This window comes from Trichomonas vaginalis, chromosome III (assembly GCF_026262505.1).
Source record: "Trichomonas vaginalis G3 chromosome III, whole genome shotgun sequence".
Classification (NCBI taxonomy): Eukaryota; Parabasalia; order Trichomonadida; family Trichomonadidae; genus Trichomonas; species Trichomonas vaginalis.
This window is the reverse complement of record NC_067205.1, coordinates 8,882,469-8,899,343: the sequence shown is the minus strand read 5'-3', so window position 1 is coordinate 8,899,343 and position 16,875 is coordinate 8,882,469. Positions and strand designations below refer to the sequence as shown.

The 16,875-nt window shown below is 36.1% G+C and overlaps 2 annotated features.

Annotated features, from left to right (window-relative positions):
- Positions 1-3,536: 3,536 nt before the first annotated feature.
- Positions 3,537-4,337: a mobile genetic element.
- Positions 4,338-16,377: 12,040 nt separating this feature from the next.
- Positions 16,378-16,875: part of a mobile genetic element that runs on past the window's edge.

Sequence of the window (16,875 nt, the reverse complement as noted above, 5' to 3'; positions counted from 1 at the left end):
CATATAGACTTCATAGTTAGGAAGTTTTAATTTAATTGTCTTATTCCTTTACTTCTAACTCGTAAAGTATCAAGTGGAGTCAAGAGTAGCTTTTAGTTGTTAGCATTTAAGTGGAGCTATCTGTTCCTTGACTTGTGGCAGGATTTTGGTTGCAGAATTGTCGGTTTGAGCTTCCTTCCAAGTTTTCGCCCGTCTATGTTCGTTCTCAACGTCTCAAGCATGCTTTGAACTCTCATCGCGTCCATTGAGTTTGTGTGGGACGAATTAACTTGCTGTCATTCAAAAAACTGAAAAAAATTTTTTATCCGAAGCGTGCACATGTATATGGCATAAGAAACTTACAGAAGGCTTCTTTTCACATGAGGACCTCTGGTACTTGAGTGTTGGTGTTGATTCTTGGGGGAGGTGAGCTCTTGAAATTCAAATCTCTCTCTGAGGCAACAACAGATGCTCAGGATAACATTTCCCCACTGTCCTTCTTGCCACCATAAACCACATGGTTTGACCAAACTTGCATTTACAGGAAGACGGTCAATACAAGGTTCACAGTCGAAATAGTTGTACACCAAACCTGTGCGTACGAGTTGTTGAGTAAAACATTAAAAAAAAGTGAGTAAATGAGATGTCTTATTGAACTGGCTTGGATGGCGCTCCTCAAGAGTTATGTAGAACGGCTGGACCGAGAAATCGTGAAGGAGAGACCCTTGGAATTTGGTCATTTTCTTGGGAAAAGGGTTCTTCTCCTGTTTGGAAGTAGTATCAAGGACGCTTGGCAAAGACTTGGAGTAAGAGCTTCTTTTATTGCTTGGCTTGTATGTCGTCGTAGGCTGTCCCTGGATTGGTATCTGAATTTGAGTAATTCCTCAGTCTCGAAGTCTCGAGATTCAAGGCAGCCTTTCCCTTATCCAACAGTTAACAAGCTTGCCTTTACATATCTGCTGAGGAAGGTCTTAACAAAGCTCGTTACATTTCAATTAGGTAAATTGCCGTCGGTCGGTTCGACCATCGGACCATTGCTTACTGTCAGAAAAGTACTAGCTTACTGTTCAGTAAAGTACTGCTACGTCAGTAAAAAAGTACTGCTACTGTCAGAAAAAGTACTGCTTACCTGTCAGAGAAAAAGTTACTGCTACTGTCCAGCTAGCCAGTACTCTAGGAGCAGTAAGTACTGCTAGGAGCAGTAAAAGGAAAATTTTGAGAGGGTTTTCGACGATAAAGTACTGCTACTGTCAGTAAAAAGTACCTGCTACTGTCAGAAAAAGTACTGCTAACTGTCAGAAAAAAGTTACTGCTAACTGTCAGTAAAAGTACTGGCTCTGTCAAGTCCTGCGAGTACTCTAGGAGCAGAGATTTTTATCGTTGTGGTCCGACGGTTAAGCCACAGACGAATGCTCCGACGATACACACAGAGTACCATATACCCAAACACAGAGGGGAACTTAAATGCACGCGCCCCTGCACTCAGTTCCGTTCCGAGCGCCATAAGTCCGCATCTACTCAAGTCATGACTTCCTCTGCACGTATCCGTACCATACTCATACTTTCCCATCCTTCAACTTGTTACTATACTCACAATAGACTTAGATCGCCAATACTTACTCTGCAGACGAACACATATTGCTCTCACGCAGATACACAGCCTACCTCTTCGTTGCATGCCCGGACTCTATTCTGTACGGTTTTCATTCTTTGGGGCATTTTTTAAACAAAAATACCGTTCTCCCAACTCTCGGTTGGTGTTCCAGCATGCTCTAGTGCCGCCAGCGAATTTCCGAATCGCTCATGATCAAATCACGTGCATGACAAGGTTCGAAGATGGCGTCTGTATAGACGCATCTCGTCAAAGGATCCTATAATCTAGCCACAGCCCCTATAGGAGACGACAGAGATTCAGTCTCTTCCTTCATAAGCCTTCCGTACCACAGATTTCCTGCTCTCCGTGACCGTTGTGAGAAGACTCCCCTCAGGCAGTCTGACGAGGTCACGTGCTCTCATTCATACCCTACAATCATTTACCAACTTGGAGCTCCCTCCCCTAAGAAGCAATGCGCCAATTACGAAGGGTGTCGCAGCGCCCCTAAGCTGAGTGTCACTCCGACGTACGTGTGTGTGTGTCACAAGCTGGTCAAGACAGCACTCGCTCACTCGGTGTGTGTGTGTGTAGTGTGTGTGAGTAAAAAACATAAACAATTACGAGTTAACTTGTACTGATCCTTCCTATTATATTTCTCATAGCGAGGATAGTTTCAGAGCTAGGAGATTCTCTATTGTTAGGAACCTTTCGTACTACTGTGCCGCATGGTTCATGTAATTGCCGCAATGTTGACGCTCTCTCAATCGCAGGTGTTTCTTGTTTTACTCTACGTACAGTAACGCTTCCATCCTCCTCACGGGCAGAGTTAGAGCTTAGCCTAACATCCGACCGCAAGTTTTCTCATGCGCGTGACTTTGAGCGCTCATACAAATGATCCTACCTTTTTTAAACTGCTTAAGTTTTTTAAGTCTTGTATGTTACCGCTTTGCTCGCTGCTGCTCACGGTGCTGCTCTTGTGTTTCCTGTCTTGTGCAATAATTCTGTAGTATTGAAGTTGCAATTTCTCTCAAATTTATACTGTTGCGCTTCCGGAGTTTCTTCAGATTTTCCAAGGCGCCCCTGCTGCCTGAGAACTCAAAGAAGTTGTCAAGAACATACTGCCATTGCTTGCTCTTCTGAGTTCGTCGGTATTTGAGTGTTGCACCTTCGAGTTCTTCGGGACATGAAAAATAACATTTTTCTATTAAACCGTTTTGGCATTTCTCATGAGTGAGTATCAGTATCTTGCCGTAAACCATTGGAAGATAAGAAGTACCCTTTGTGCAAAAACAAAAATAGTTGCCTTTCATTGTTCATTGCAATTGTACTTCGTAATTGAATTCATCTGTACTTCTCTTCACGTACATAAAACTAGCAATGGTATTTGCTTTAAGAAGCTACCATCTTACTAAGACTAAACACTTATACCATTTTTTCAAGCTTGACTTTTTACAAAATTTTGAATTTTGTTGTGAATTCAAGCAAAAATAATGTTTATGTTAGTGTTAGATCTAACATGTTTCATCTAACAACGTTTTCTAACATTGTTCTAAACTCTTTGAATTTTATGACAATTTACACCAAAAATAAATTTATGTTAGATGTTAGATCTACAACATGTTTTCTAACACGTTTTTCTAACATGGTCTAAAAACTCTTGAATTTTCCATGAATTTTCCGTCGAAATAAAAAATAAATTAGTTTTATTTTTGTTATTTTATTTATTTTTTTTATTTATGTATAAAAGACATGATTTCAACAATCGGCACAACAACAATTCAAAACAATTACAGCACCAAACTCGCATTAGTTATGATCCAACATCATATGTTAGTAGAGATGAAAAACTTCATTCCTTCTTCATATTACTTATCGAAACAAAAATCAGAAGATAAGCTCAAGAACTTTTAACAAAGTAATTAGGACTGTTAGTGCTGAAAGATGAAAAAAATGAACAGTATCTTTATTGAAATGCAGGACATTTATTGACCATTTACCCAAATTGCATGAAATCAACAACAAAAACTAACCATGTCCCGAATTGACGAAATAGAAGTCAAAGCAACCTGACTCAGTCTAGAAATAAGAAGCTTCATACGAAAACGGTGTAAAATTATGAATTCCTTGTTTTCATTGCAACCATTAAGGTTATGGACAAAGATTGCACCATTAGGTATATAAGAACATCTCTGACCTTTACAAAGTCGAAGAATTTTAACGACTCTTACGACAAACTTTGTCTTCATTAGTTGCAAATATGTGTTTGGGGAAATAAGACGATAAAGATAGTAGGTGTGGGGTAACTTAGTATGAACGAACAAATCAAAGACCCCCGCTATGTTCGAAGATGAATGAAAACCCATTGACGCCTTGTGCTTTTTGACTGCAGTACAAGGAGATATATTCAGAACGTATATAGCTAACGCCAAAAATTCGAACAGCCGCAATGTTTTTCAAATGTAAAGCAAGCAATGAGGAAATATACTCTTCCTCGTCAAAAGATAGCACGTATGCGAAAACGACTATGCAATTTAAGAAAGAAGCAGGAAAAAAGACCAGCAAGAAGTATAAATGAACGGTTTGAATTTCTTGAATTACAAAAACTATCAACTGTGGACATTTCCTTCTATCTGACGGTCAAAGAATGAAGTATAAAGAAACTTTCGGTATCGTTAAAACTTTTGACATAACTGACAGAGAAATAGAAGCTACGAAATTGTTTAGAGTCAATGAATTACCATGCGCAACAATATACCATGTAAAAACCTATGTAAATCAAGTTATGTTTAGAAAAACATGTTAGAAAACATGTTAGATCTAACATTTCTAAACATAAACATTATTTTTAATTGAATTTCCGTATGGAAATTTTCATGAAATTTTGCTATTGTTTATCAACCATGTTTAGAAAACATGTTAGAAAACATGAACTCTAACATTCTAACAGTAAACATTATTTTTGCTGAATTCCGTATGAAATTTACATTTGACATTTCCTCATATGCTTGCTTCCTTCGGAGAAACCGAAGAGAAGGAGATTCGTATGAAAATCGTAAATTGCTCTAGACCGATTTATCAGTCTTAGCCTAAAACTCTATTAAAAATCGTGAAAAATAACAGGTATTTTGACACAACTTCAAACAAGCAAGTAAAGTGAACCATTTATTTTTCAGCTTGACTTTTTACAATTTGACTTTGTTTGCGTAGATATGAATTCTGAAAGAAGTATGAGCGGCTCTTGTATGACTTTGTACCTTCTCCCCATAGTTCATGCTGTCAAATTACCTGCCATGGACTCTTTCATAAGTTCCATTGACAATCGTCTTCGGACATTCCGGGGAAAGTATTAATGTCAGTAAGTATTTCTTTTAACATTCCTTGACCTTAAACTCTTTGCTGTTCTGTACACATATTACGACTGAAGATGTTAAAGTGTCTGAGGCTCTTAAGAATTTCGACACATTATTGTTCTCTGTTCTTTAAAAAAGGATGAGAAGCAAAGTCATCTAAGATAACAGAAGAATCTATGAGGGTCACGTTTCCAATCGTAAGATGCAATTTCTTTCGAAATGCTTATTCTATCTCGTTCTGGTTTGTTTTCTGAAGTGTTTCATCCTTCTCTAATCATTCTCTGCATTCCTTCATTGGGAGTTCTTTATAACTTTCGAATTATAGTATACTCTTTATAGCATTATACTTCGAAAACTCTTCTTTTGGTACTCTTTATTCAATCTAACAATCTCAGTACTCCTTTATACATACTAACTTAGACTCTTTTCATAATATCTTTAAACGAATTGACGGTTATGGTCAAATTACAGAAGTCGAACAAATAACAACTAACTCACTAGAATGGGTCTTCTCATCTACGTATTCTTGTGTGTGCAGCCATTTTAGATAAGTGAAGTCTTACCCGACCCAGGATGGTGCATATTTAACCTGTTATTACCATTTTCTGAGCAAAGTAGAAACTTTGTCATTATATGGCTTATCTGAGCATTTTCTAACTTCCTCTTGTTCTGTTCTTAAAACATTTCTCAAATTTCTTGTCAATGTAGCAAACGTTTTTCTAAATTATTTTTGTAGAAAAATTAAAATTTTTCTTTTAAAAATGTTCTAGAGATTTCGCTATCTAATCGAGACAAGCTTTTTGACACAAAACATCCTCGACCATAAAATCTTACATAGTGTAAACAAGAACAGGTGAATTTGTTTCTAAAGTTCTGTTTTCTGGGAATATGGACAAGAACTAAAACATTAAAGCAGAGTTCAGTCTTAAAATTATGTCAATGGAAGACTGTTGACAGAAGATGACACCGCATTGAAGATGAAGTCCAACAAAATAGTTCTTAGAATGCAAAGAAGACACTGCGCTGTTCTTGGAAGATGAAATAAGAAAAACAGAATAGAAGAGCTGATTAAAAAAAAAAAAAAAAAAAAAAAAAAAAAAAAAAAATAAATGACAAAGACCTTTTTACAAAAATTATGGTAGATGCAGCTTATCGAGTTCTGAAGAAGTTTGACATAACCCTCCATACCAGAGAACGTGGATGAAGAAGAAGAATGAAAGAAAAGAAAGAGAAGAAAGTTTAGAAGAAGAAGAAAAAAGAAACAGTAGAAGAAGAAAAAAAGAACCTGAACAGTCCAGAGAAAAAGAAATTTTGACATGTAAAAAATAAATAGTTTGTATTTTTCTGAACCATTTCTGGGTCAATGTCAATGTTTCTCTTCCTCTTTTAGGAGTAAACACTGCTTAGACTCTAAATCGTTTTACCCAATTTCACCTTGAACTCTCAACTATCTAGACTCATAATATTCATAGTCCGGTCTGCTTTTCTTGGTTCATAAGGTATAACAAGTTTGTCATGCTTTGCCTTCTTAGGTTGAGAACCTTCTGCAAAACTTTCTTTACTTGCTGTAACTAACCTATCCTATGTCTAAGTCTTCAAATTACAACCATTTTTAGTCACAATAGCAAACTTAACTGGTTTCGAATATGTTCCAAAACTTTGCTGACATGAAGACTTTTCAAAATGGTTAGAAGTAAAATTCAATACGAATGGTCTAGTTCTTCTTTACATCTACACTGCACCAGTATATTTGTGACTGAAATATATTTCGTATCTTTTTCTATCGGATAAACAAAATATTTTTTTTAAAAAATTTACTCCATTAAAAATTTTTCTTTTGTATATTATACGGCCTGTTCTGAACATTCTAAAAGCACTTTTGACATTTGCTCAAGAAGTTCGATTAGACGCTGCACAAATAAACCAGTATCTCCTGACAATATTGTTTATAACGAATTCGTACAATGGACCTTTCATCTAAACACTCAAAGTGTAGTCTCATCTATAAACAGCTAGCGTTTCAATATACACTTCTCTGGGTTGTCTTCTGAACAAATGTCCCTTGTCTTTCTCCAGGTACTGTGGATATGTCTTGACTCTGAACTTAAAATATTCTAATGTCATGAAATATGAGAAAACATCAAACGTGGTTGTAAAAGTAGATGTCAAAGTTTCTGCTAAGTCGTCAAAATATTCTGTTCTTGCATATGAGAATTGAAGATAGAATCCGTTTGCTTGACAACTACATATGCTTCCTGATCAGATAGACTTCTAACTCTCATCGGAAACCATGTATTGTATTGAAAACCATAATGAAGTTCTTGCAGACATCATCATAACTCTTGTAGTCTTGATATACTTTCTATCAATCAACTCCAACTTTCAATCTGCTATTAAGACTCTTCAAAGATCTGAGTTTAAAACTTTTGTCTGATATGTGCACTCTCTATTACTTTTGAGAGTCATTTCGCAATAACTACTAAGTTTCATTACTTATTCTCAATTATGTAGGAGTTAAAAACTTGCCACAAGATGTTTTCTAAGTTTGTCATATTAGGGTCTCGAATAACCTTCTTAATTAGTTTGCACAAAATATCTGTAAAGAAAGAATTCTTACCTGTTCCTTGTTTCCAATTTATAATGAGAGCAAGTTTCATTTTTGTATTGTTGTAAGATGTTTGCAAACCAAACTAGATATACTCAATAAACCTTTTCGTTTTCCATTAGCATATTAATTTTCTCTTTGACATTGGTCTAACCAAGCTTTATATATTTTCTTTCAATTTCTACTTTGTTCGTATTTATATTCCAGTGAAGATATAGAATAGAAGTTTGGAGATGGTGTATAGAACTTTATACTCTGAACTGGAAAAAGATCTCTAACTTTGACAATAAGATATCCCAAAGCATCTACATCTTCATTCCACTTTGTAAAAAAAACCCTTTTTCTTTTTAAATTTTTTTTTTTTTTTCTTAAGGTTTCTGTCTAACATTCTTGTTCTGAACTTATTTGTCGCTTTAGGTTTGTTAAAGACACATTTCCATTTCTTTCTGACATTAACATTCGGGACAGAGTCGACATAAATGATAAACGTTTCAAACTTCTCGGACTGGCTTTTGTTATTAGTCTCTAAATGGACCACATATTTCTGAAGCTTGGAAGTCATAAAATCTTGAAACATCTATTCTGTTACATTTTTATTAAAAATAAAAAAAATATTATTTTATATTCTCTGACCTTTTGTTGTGTCCATTTGTTTGTTCCTTGAGCCTATTTGTTGTTGAAGTTGTTCTTGTAACTACAATACTTTCACCAGTTGATCTTCCAATTCGAAACTTTCTGCCGTTCATTGACAAATACATAGGGACTATAAAAGTTTAACCAGGAACAAAGTTGCGGTCTAATAATGTCAAACGTTATACTTGCCAAAAGTGTTTGAGTTCACTAAGGTTGAAAATTCTGCATTCGAAATGAACAAATAGGCAAACCAGCAGAGAAAGTATTTTTATAGCATAAGTATCTTTTGGTCATAATAGTTTCTGTCGACATTCGGCAATAACACTTTGAACCTTAAGTTTGAAACAATAGTATAAGAATTGGTGTGCTTAATGTTCCAATGGAATAGACATTCCTTGTAATGACACCTTTTCCTGTTATAGGAACTGTTGGTACGTAAAAACCAGAAATAAGTTTTTGTATTATAGCTCATATCCGTTATATAGCTAAACTCAGTCGTGGACATCTCAAACATAATGAAACTGCTCTAGTTGCAGCACATGTTTAACAACTCGTACGTAAAGTATTTAAAATAAAGTTCAACAAAACTGTTGGTGGTATTATCTGAGTAAGGTTATCTTCAAAGGAGATTTTTACCATTCTCACAACAATAACAGTCTGTCTAGGTGCAAAAGAGCAAAACGGCTTTAGTCGTCATTGTGTTTAAGGTTAGTTTACAATATCGTCCTTGAGGAACTTTAGTAAGTTTGTTGTTATAGAATTAGACTATGACTCAGGTGTTTATTAGTCGTAATAGTATTAAACCACTATAGTCTTCTCCATTTACTTAGCAAGTAATTTTAATGAAATGTTCTGTGGTCGTCAATATTTTATGACGTTGGGAAACTATCTTTTAAGTTCAACGTTTCACCTCCTTTCATAACGCATATATCTTGTCAATGACATTGTATGAAACACCACAGAAGCAAATGTCGGGTTCTATTTCTTTTGATGTTATATATCGTCTGCCTCTGTCAAAAGTTTCAATATTCTCAAACTTATGAGGTGCGTTATGACATTATGAGTTTCACTTTTTACGGTTGTGTTACGACCAAGTTTAAACATTATACCCAAAGCTTGACAAATCTTCTCCTGAGTTTTAATTTTGCTCTTAGTTGTTGGTCAGTCGTTTCGATCTCTGCAAAGAATTTACGAATTAACAAATAAGATCTACGGATAGTATTGTCTTCTGCTAATTCGGGGTATGTTGGTTGTTCTTTACAGGATATTGTTATAGCGATCTTGCGCTTCGTGATATGGTTTTCCCCACTTCAACATCTCTTTCTTTACGATGGACAACACAGACACTCTTGACTGTTTGTTTGAGTTGGCTGAAATTTAAACTTCACATCTGGCCGATCGCCGAGTTAAACCTTTTGAAACACTTACGCTTCATATTTTCGGAACAAGGGACATGTTTACTTAGAATAGAAAAGATGACGTATTTGAGTATCTCGTTCGAATTGAAGCACAAAGTTTTACACACACAAACAATACAAGATTCATTGACAGAATAGTTCTTTATACAAAACAATGGAAAATGTATAGTTAGTAATAGCAGATATTTGCTGAACCAGAAATATGTGTTCATAAACAAGAGAGAGAGTTGGTAATAAACTGAAGATGGTGAATAGTTTCGTGAAGCAGGACGAAAACTTAACAACAAAAACTTGACCGGATATTCTAAAGAAAGTTTATCTTACAATATTGATGTCGAAACTGGCGCGTTACTGTACAATAGTTTGGACGGAGAGAATCAGTTCAGAGAAAATTACTGACCTGCTCCAAAAATCTGCTCGAATGGAAGCTGTCGTGTTATGCCAATGCGAGAGGGCCAGCAGGTTTCATCGAAACGAATCTTCAAAAGAGCACTCTTCCGTGAAAAATGCTATTGGTTTTGTACTTCTTTGCTCTCAATTCATCTGGACCGTCTCTGTCACAGTATATTGTATTTTGAACTGTACCAACAGTTGTATAATACCCCCATAAACGTCTTCTGAGTCAGCAAATGGGAATGCCAAGCCAAAAGTCTTGAACGGTCTCCATTTGTATATTGAGTTTTTTGACCTCCTGTATTGAGTCCATACTTTCCCATTATGCATAATAGAACTTTTGCATTTCAGGGTTAATGGTTGTTTGTGACGAGTGTTTGTAAAGTTCATAGCTAGCCCTCAATAGTCATTAAGTTGCCATCACATGACCTCATATCTCACTGTAGATATTCTTCTTATGGTATATTATGCCATCTATGTTTTATTGGTATTTAATACCAGGCGTTGTAGAAGCAAGAATAGTCATTTATAGTTCCGCTCATCTGACCAGTACAAACATAGTTATCTGCCATGTTTCATTCGCGTGTTAAAGCAATATCTTGTCTTGCAACCTGGGTCAGCACCTTGTGCTTGGTTTCCAACTTCACCGTGGCAAAATCTTTGAACAGATATTTGGTGTATTATGGAACATAAGTGGAACTGCATATATTTGTCAGCGAAAGCATTGAAATATCTGGGTCCAACGATATAGACTGCAAGTCTGCTTTCTTTCTCTTGCATTCAAACTTTTCGCATGTGAACTATAAACGGGTCCCACAGCATCTCCAGCAGTCATTGAAATAATAGTTACTTCAGTGTCTGAGTTTGAGAAACCAAAGTCTAAGTCAACTTTGTTTTTGCAAAAGTCGGCGATGACATTTTATTTGTTCACTCCCACTATTTCTGTAAGATGAATGGCTCTTTGTTGGTGCAAGTGACTTAAGTTATTTTTGTTGGAGTAAGTTCGATAGAAATTTTTCCTGCCCGTTGGCAAGTATCTTAAAAACCTGAGGATAGAAAGATGACAAAGGAACTCTAAGTTTCAGGTTATTACTTTGGTTACTGCTGCTTGCAGTTTGTCCAAAAGAGTCAACATAACTCCTGGAACGTTTAGGGTCAAGTTCTCTTATTTTCTCAGGTTGCTAACTGGGGTCTGTTTGTTCCTAGCTTGTGGTTAGTACTGAGTTTTCTCAAAGCGAAACCATTCATAGTTTGCCATGTTACTGTTTGAACTAAGTCTAGAGTATAGAATATATCTTATTCCCATGAAAACTTCTTGGAGCATTACTTGGATATCCGACTATAGAAAATTTCCATTGCAAACCTTTCTGTCAGACAACTTGGCAGAAGGTTTTTATATTCAATGTCTTGTTTCCACGTTAAGAAAATTTGTCAAATAGAAATTATATGAAACCTGTCGGCATTGCTAATATTCTACTGTTGTTTGAAGAACCTCTCCAAACTCACCTAGTTTTCCTAAGAAACAGCAGTTGTATATTCGTAAGTTCCAGGACTATTTCTACCTTTCATAATGGGCAATTGCTTCCGCAGTCGTTATACCATTCGAAAACTATTGCCATTCATGCATCCAAAACTGTTGGCGTTATATTCTGAGCGCGATTCATTCATATGGGTAAAAATTATAAGAATAGTTGGGATTTATATGTCATAATAAGAACCCACTCCGACAAGCTTTACTTTCTTCTGGATGAGGTTTTTAACTCTTCTTTTTCCATTCCATTGCCCTCTGCTTGAAAGTTGTGCATCTTGATATTGTTCAGATACTAGTATGTTTTGCAAATCATATAACTCATGTCCTTTTTTTGCTTTTGGCTCTGGTCCGCCCATCTCAGGTAACTATAGCCTAGAAAAGTTTTGTCATAGTCTGTATTTGAGTTCTTTCGCGTTATTGTGCATGACTCTTTCCTGAGTTTCCGGTTCAAGCGCTCAACAGTGCCCAGTGTCATATGGAAATAGCTCGTTTCCAAATATATTATTTTGTAGCCATTTCTGGTTTTTCTTTCCATTGTTACAACTATATCTTCTTTGTTGAATGGAAAAGCTTTTACCCAATCATTCAGTCCTTGCCGTCGTTTATTTCTGTAGTTGTTTTTTTGTCAAGGAACATGTTTTCTTCCGAAATTACTAACATTTCATTTCGCGTACTGTCCATTTGAGTTTTCTAAATATTCATCCCTTCTCGTTCATCGTCTGCAAAGTAAGTTTTTATACATTTTGTAAACTTTCGTTGCAGGTCATGTACAATAGGTTCTCTTCCTTCTCTCCCCTAACTTTCTTTCTAAACTCTTCACCACAAATATACCATCTTATGGTTCTGTGTAGTTCTTTGAGATAAAATGTTTCTAGAACGTCAGGTGTTATATTTCCATCAGCCATATTCATTTCAATACTGGTCCAATATATCTGCATCTTCACTATCTTTACAATGGCATTAAAGCCGCGCTGAAAATACCAGCTATATCTGTTTCACCAATTGACTTCCATTGCGTCTACAATTCTTGGAATTGTGTTGTAAAGTTATGAACCCACCTATCCGGCATTAGGCTTTATGACCCCCATCTTCATTTGTAGTTCATCGTCGTGCAGAAAACAAAAGTAGGTTTTTTTCCATCTTGGTTAGGTCTGAATGAACTTTAACAATGTTTTCATTTCTATTATGTTTTTTCTTGAACGAAATTAACCTTTTATTTTAACGAGTTCATCCGAAATGAACGTTAACAGCTCGTAAGTAAAAAGGGTTGTCTGTATTTGTGTACATCTTTTTTTTTCAGTTCTCCATTCTATGCTCGATATTTCATTGATGTTGAGTCTTTTTGTATGGTCTGCAAACACATTTTTCGACTATTCTTCTACATATGTCAGCCCGACAATTTTTTTTAGACTCTTGGAAATATTCCATATCTACCGCATACTTTGTTGAGGGTTCAAGATTTTCGGCTGTTCCAAATCTTCATCGTTCTGTGGAGTGGAGTTTCTCAAAGGAAGGACTTTTCCGTTTCCTTCAGGCTCTTCTAGCTGTTGTGCGGAACTATTTTTTCCATGTTTGTTGTATCTGATTTTCCTGTGGAGTTTCTGTGTACCTCATCTGCTTGGCATTTCATATATTCCGAGAACGTTTTCAGACAATTTCCTATCTACGTCCATTCCCATTATAAGCTTTTGTTCTTTGCGTTCGTCTCTATTTTTTTTACGCTTCATGACGAAGTTGAATTTCCATTTAGCTCTGACATCAAATATCTCGGAGTAAATTCATCCATGTCTTTGAGATATATGACTATTAAATCATATCCTTAGCGAGCTTGTATTTTTCCAGGTTTGAGATTATATTCCGTTTTGGTGCTGAGCCACTAAAAGGGCTAATAGGTTTGGGTCAGTATTTCCATCTTGAACTTTCTATAGCTTCTTTATACTGTTCACTAAAGTCAAACAGTATCTTGGGGAAACCACACTCTTCTTTAAGCCTTTTTAAGAATCTTGGTTTCCTTGTTCTCTACTTCTTCTTAATGTCCTTGCTCTGTTGTGGTTGTTGTGTCAGGTTTTGAACTCTATGGTTTGCTGTGCTGGTTGTTGTGGTTGGTTGTTGTGCTGGTGTGGAGGTTGGTTGTTGTGCTGTGGTTGGCTGCATCCTGTGTCTGTGTCCATTGGTGACGAGTGTAAATGTTCTAGGTAGTCCTGGTGCAGGTGCTTCTCTTGGAGGGTTTAGGTGGTATATTAGTTCCACCAGCTGCAATTATTTCCATCTGCAGCGTAATGTCCCTACCTGACTTTTCGTTTTTAAGGGAAGCAAATTTACTAGGTCTGTTTTGGTCTGTTTAAACTCTTTTTTCTGGACTTTTCACAACAGTGCGTCTAACGGCGTCAGTAGCACTTTGAATGCCTTGTTCGTTGCTGCATCTGTTATTTTCGTCATATTTGTATGCTTTAAACTTCTTTTTAAGAACCTTTTTCCCCCTTTGTCGGACAACCTTCAGACTTCAGTTTCTTTTCCAATGAGAAGTCGTTCACTTGTTTCACCTTACTATGAAGAGCTTCGAAAGCCGTTCTTAAAGTGAGGCATTGTTAAAGCTTCATATTGAACTATCTTGCAGTCGCTTGTATTTTTGTCCCTATTGACCTGATGAGTTGGGCTGCTTTACGCGTTGGTTGGGGCAGTCTAACCAGGTCATGTGTTAGCTTTTATATATTCTGCGCTTCTTGCCTTTGCATAGCGCGCAGAATCGATATATTATTTAACTTCTCTATTGGCTAAGTTATTCATTACTTAACGGTTTGGTTTCTGCAACTGTAAAAGTTTTCTGCCCTTTACATTTTGGTTCAACTTCTTTTTTAATTTACTCATCGCTATCCATATATGTCATGTCAGGGCTTTTTTTTTTATCTCTTCATCTGTTCAGTATTTTATATTGAGTAGTATCGTTTTTCAAATTAATGACATCTTGCTCCAATTTTGCTCACTTCTGCTTGCTTTTTCTGACACTTTTTCGTCATATTCCCTCTGTACTTAGTTCTTTCAGTTGTTCATTCTTTCTTCTATTTCTCTACGTTCTAACTCATTGAGATTTCTTTGTGTGTTCTGTCATATTTCTAGTTTCTTTGGCGTTTTCACTATTTGTTTCTGTATGTCTATGTTGTTGATTTTTGACATCTGTTATTTGGATTTTGAGTGAATACAAATTCATTTGACTATTGAGGGTTATAAGCTGGTTCGTCTTTGCATGCTCCACCATAGCCTGCCATTTTCGCTAAAAGTGCCGCTCTTAAACCGTACCTACTCTGGTGTCACACCATATACTCGGTTTAAAAAGCATAGGGTTGCTTGAAAAAACATTTTTGTTGCAACATAGTTGGGGTCATTCATCATTTGTTGTTGCCAACTGTTGTTGTGGTGTCGAAAGTTTTCGTATTGGATGTATTCAATGCTCTCTTCCTCTTACTTATATTCTTACCCGTAGCTTACGTGTGCATTTTAAGTGAAAGGTAAAAAACGGGTTTTTGACATAGTTTAATACACTTTTTGTTCAGCTACAAAAAACACTCGGTCAAAGTTTGTTCCACGTTTTGTAAAATAACCGTCCTATGTCATTCTATAAGGGAAAAAGGGCTTCTCAAAGCATACTTCCTTGGACGCCTGTAACTGTTCTCTGTAGCGACGATAGACCCTTACGTGTCCGACAAAAGTTATACTATTTTGAGTGCTCTACGAAAAAAAGTCAACGGCGACGACTCTCAAAAAACGTATGGTGTTAAAACAGTTTTTATCCGGTTGGACAACAAAAAAGTATATAATAGAAAACAAAAAACTTTTATGTTCATTCATATTTGAGATGAACGTTTTTCCAACGGTAACTATTAAATAAAAAAAAAATAGAGGGGGTCTCCGTTGACGAAACGTTTATTTTAACTTTTACTATGAGTAGTCCCGAAAAAAAAAACATTTCCATTTTTCATAATGTCACGCGTCATTCGAACAGTGAAAGCCCAATATCAATAGCGGAAATACATCTCCGAAAAACAAAGAAAGCTGGAACAACTGCTATTCAGCTCTTTATTACAGAAGCCAAGCTCAGGAGAACTCAAAAGGATCCCAATCAAATCGACCATCCAACTTCGAAGCAAATTTTAAAACTTGACATCGAATGTTTAAAATCACAGGCCCGCACGAACAAAATACAGCTCTACAGAGTATACAAAGCAATTACCGAACAAAATGTTGAGGTCAAGATTGAAATTACAATTCGGATGAGTATTATTTCCCTTAAAACCAGGAAATACTCCATAATAACCAGATGAAAGGTCAACTTGTATTAGCTCAATTTCTTCCCACATTTTTCGTTTCCCTTCAGATATATAATCTATATGAAACCTTACAATAAATGGAAAACTTTTATCTTCTACAGACACAAACTTCATTCTACGAAAGCCAATAGCTTTTGTGACAGATGGGTCTCTTAACCATCTTAATGGGTAGTCAAAACGATAGCCTTCATGCTTTACGGTCTCTGTCTCAAACTTTTGACCGACATTAGTAAAAAGTTCATCTAATGGTTTAGTTGTAGCAACTCTTGAATTTTCTTTTTCTATTGGAAGCATATTTTATCTACAATAAAAATGTCGAAAGATATTGCTTCCATGAGAGAAATACAACACAACCGACAACTCATTGTGCAAGCTCTAAATAAGAACACAACAAACTTTTCAAACTATTCTAAGATATCTGAGTCATTGAAAGAAGGAAACTTAAAACTGACATTAAACCCAATGACAGATGAGTTTCTGTTTCAAGACAATAAGAACCATACTGTCTGTATAAATCCAACAAAAGGAACTTTAAACGAGAAACCTATAGATGAACTTCTTTTGAAGGCAGATATTGACAACAAAGCTGACAAAGAGTATGTAGATGCAACAAGAGACTATATTCTCGCATGGACAGATAGAACATACCCACAAAAACACCATACACATAACATCTATGACGTAGATGAACTACCAGCAATGTTAGATGACAAAGCGGATAAAACATATGTTGACAATAAAATGTCAAGTGAAGTGACAAGAGCTGACAAAGAATATTCTAAAAAGACTCATACACACGATTTCTTCGCAACTGTTGGTATAGAAAATATTGCAGGAACGGTTGAAGAACCTGATGGAACTGGTGGGGATGCATTGTATTGGAAACCTCCTAACTTTCCACAAGGTTTAACATCGGAGGATGACATAACGACGATGAAATACACTAGATGTAGAAATGTCTATGTCATGGAGGATGAAAACAAAGTTAAATTCACTGCTCAAGATTTATATGACAACAAAGCTGACAAAACATATGTTAACGATGAG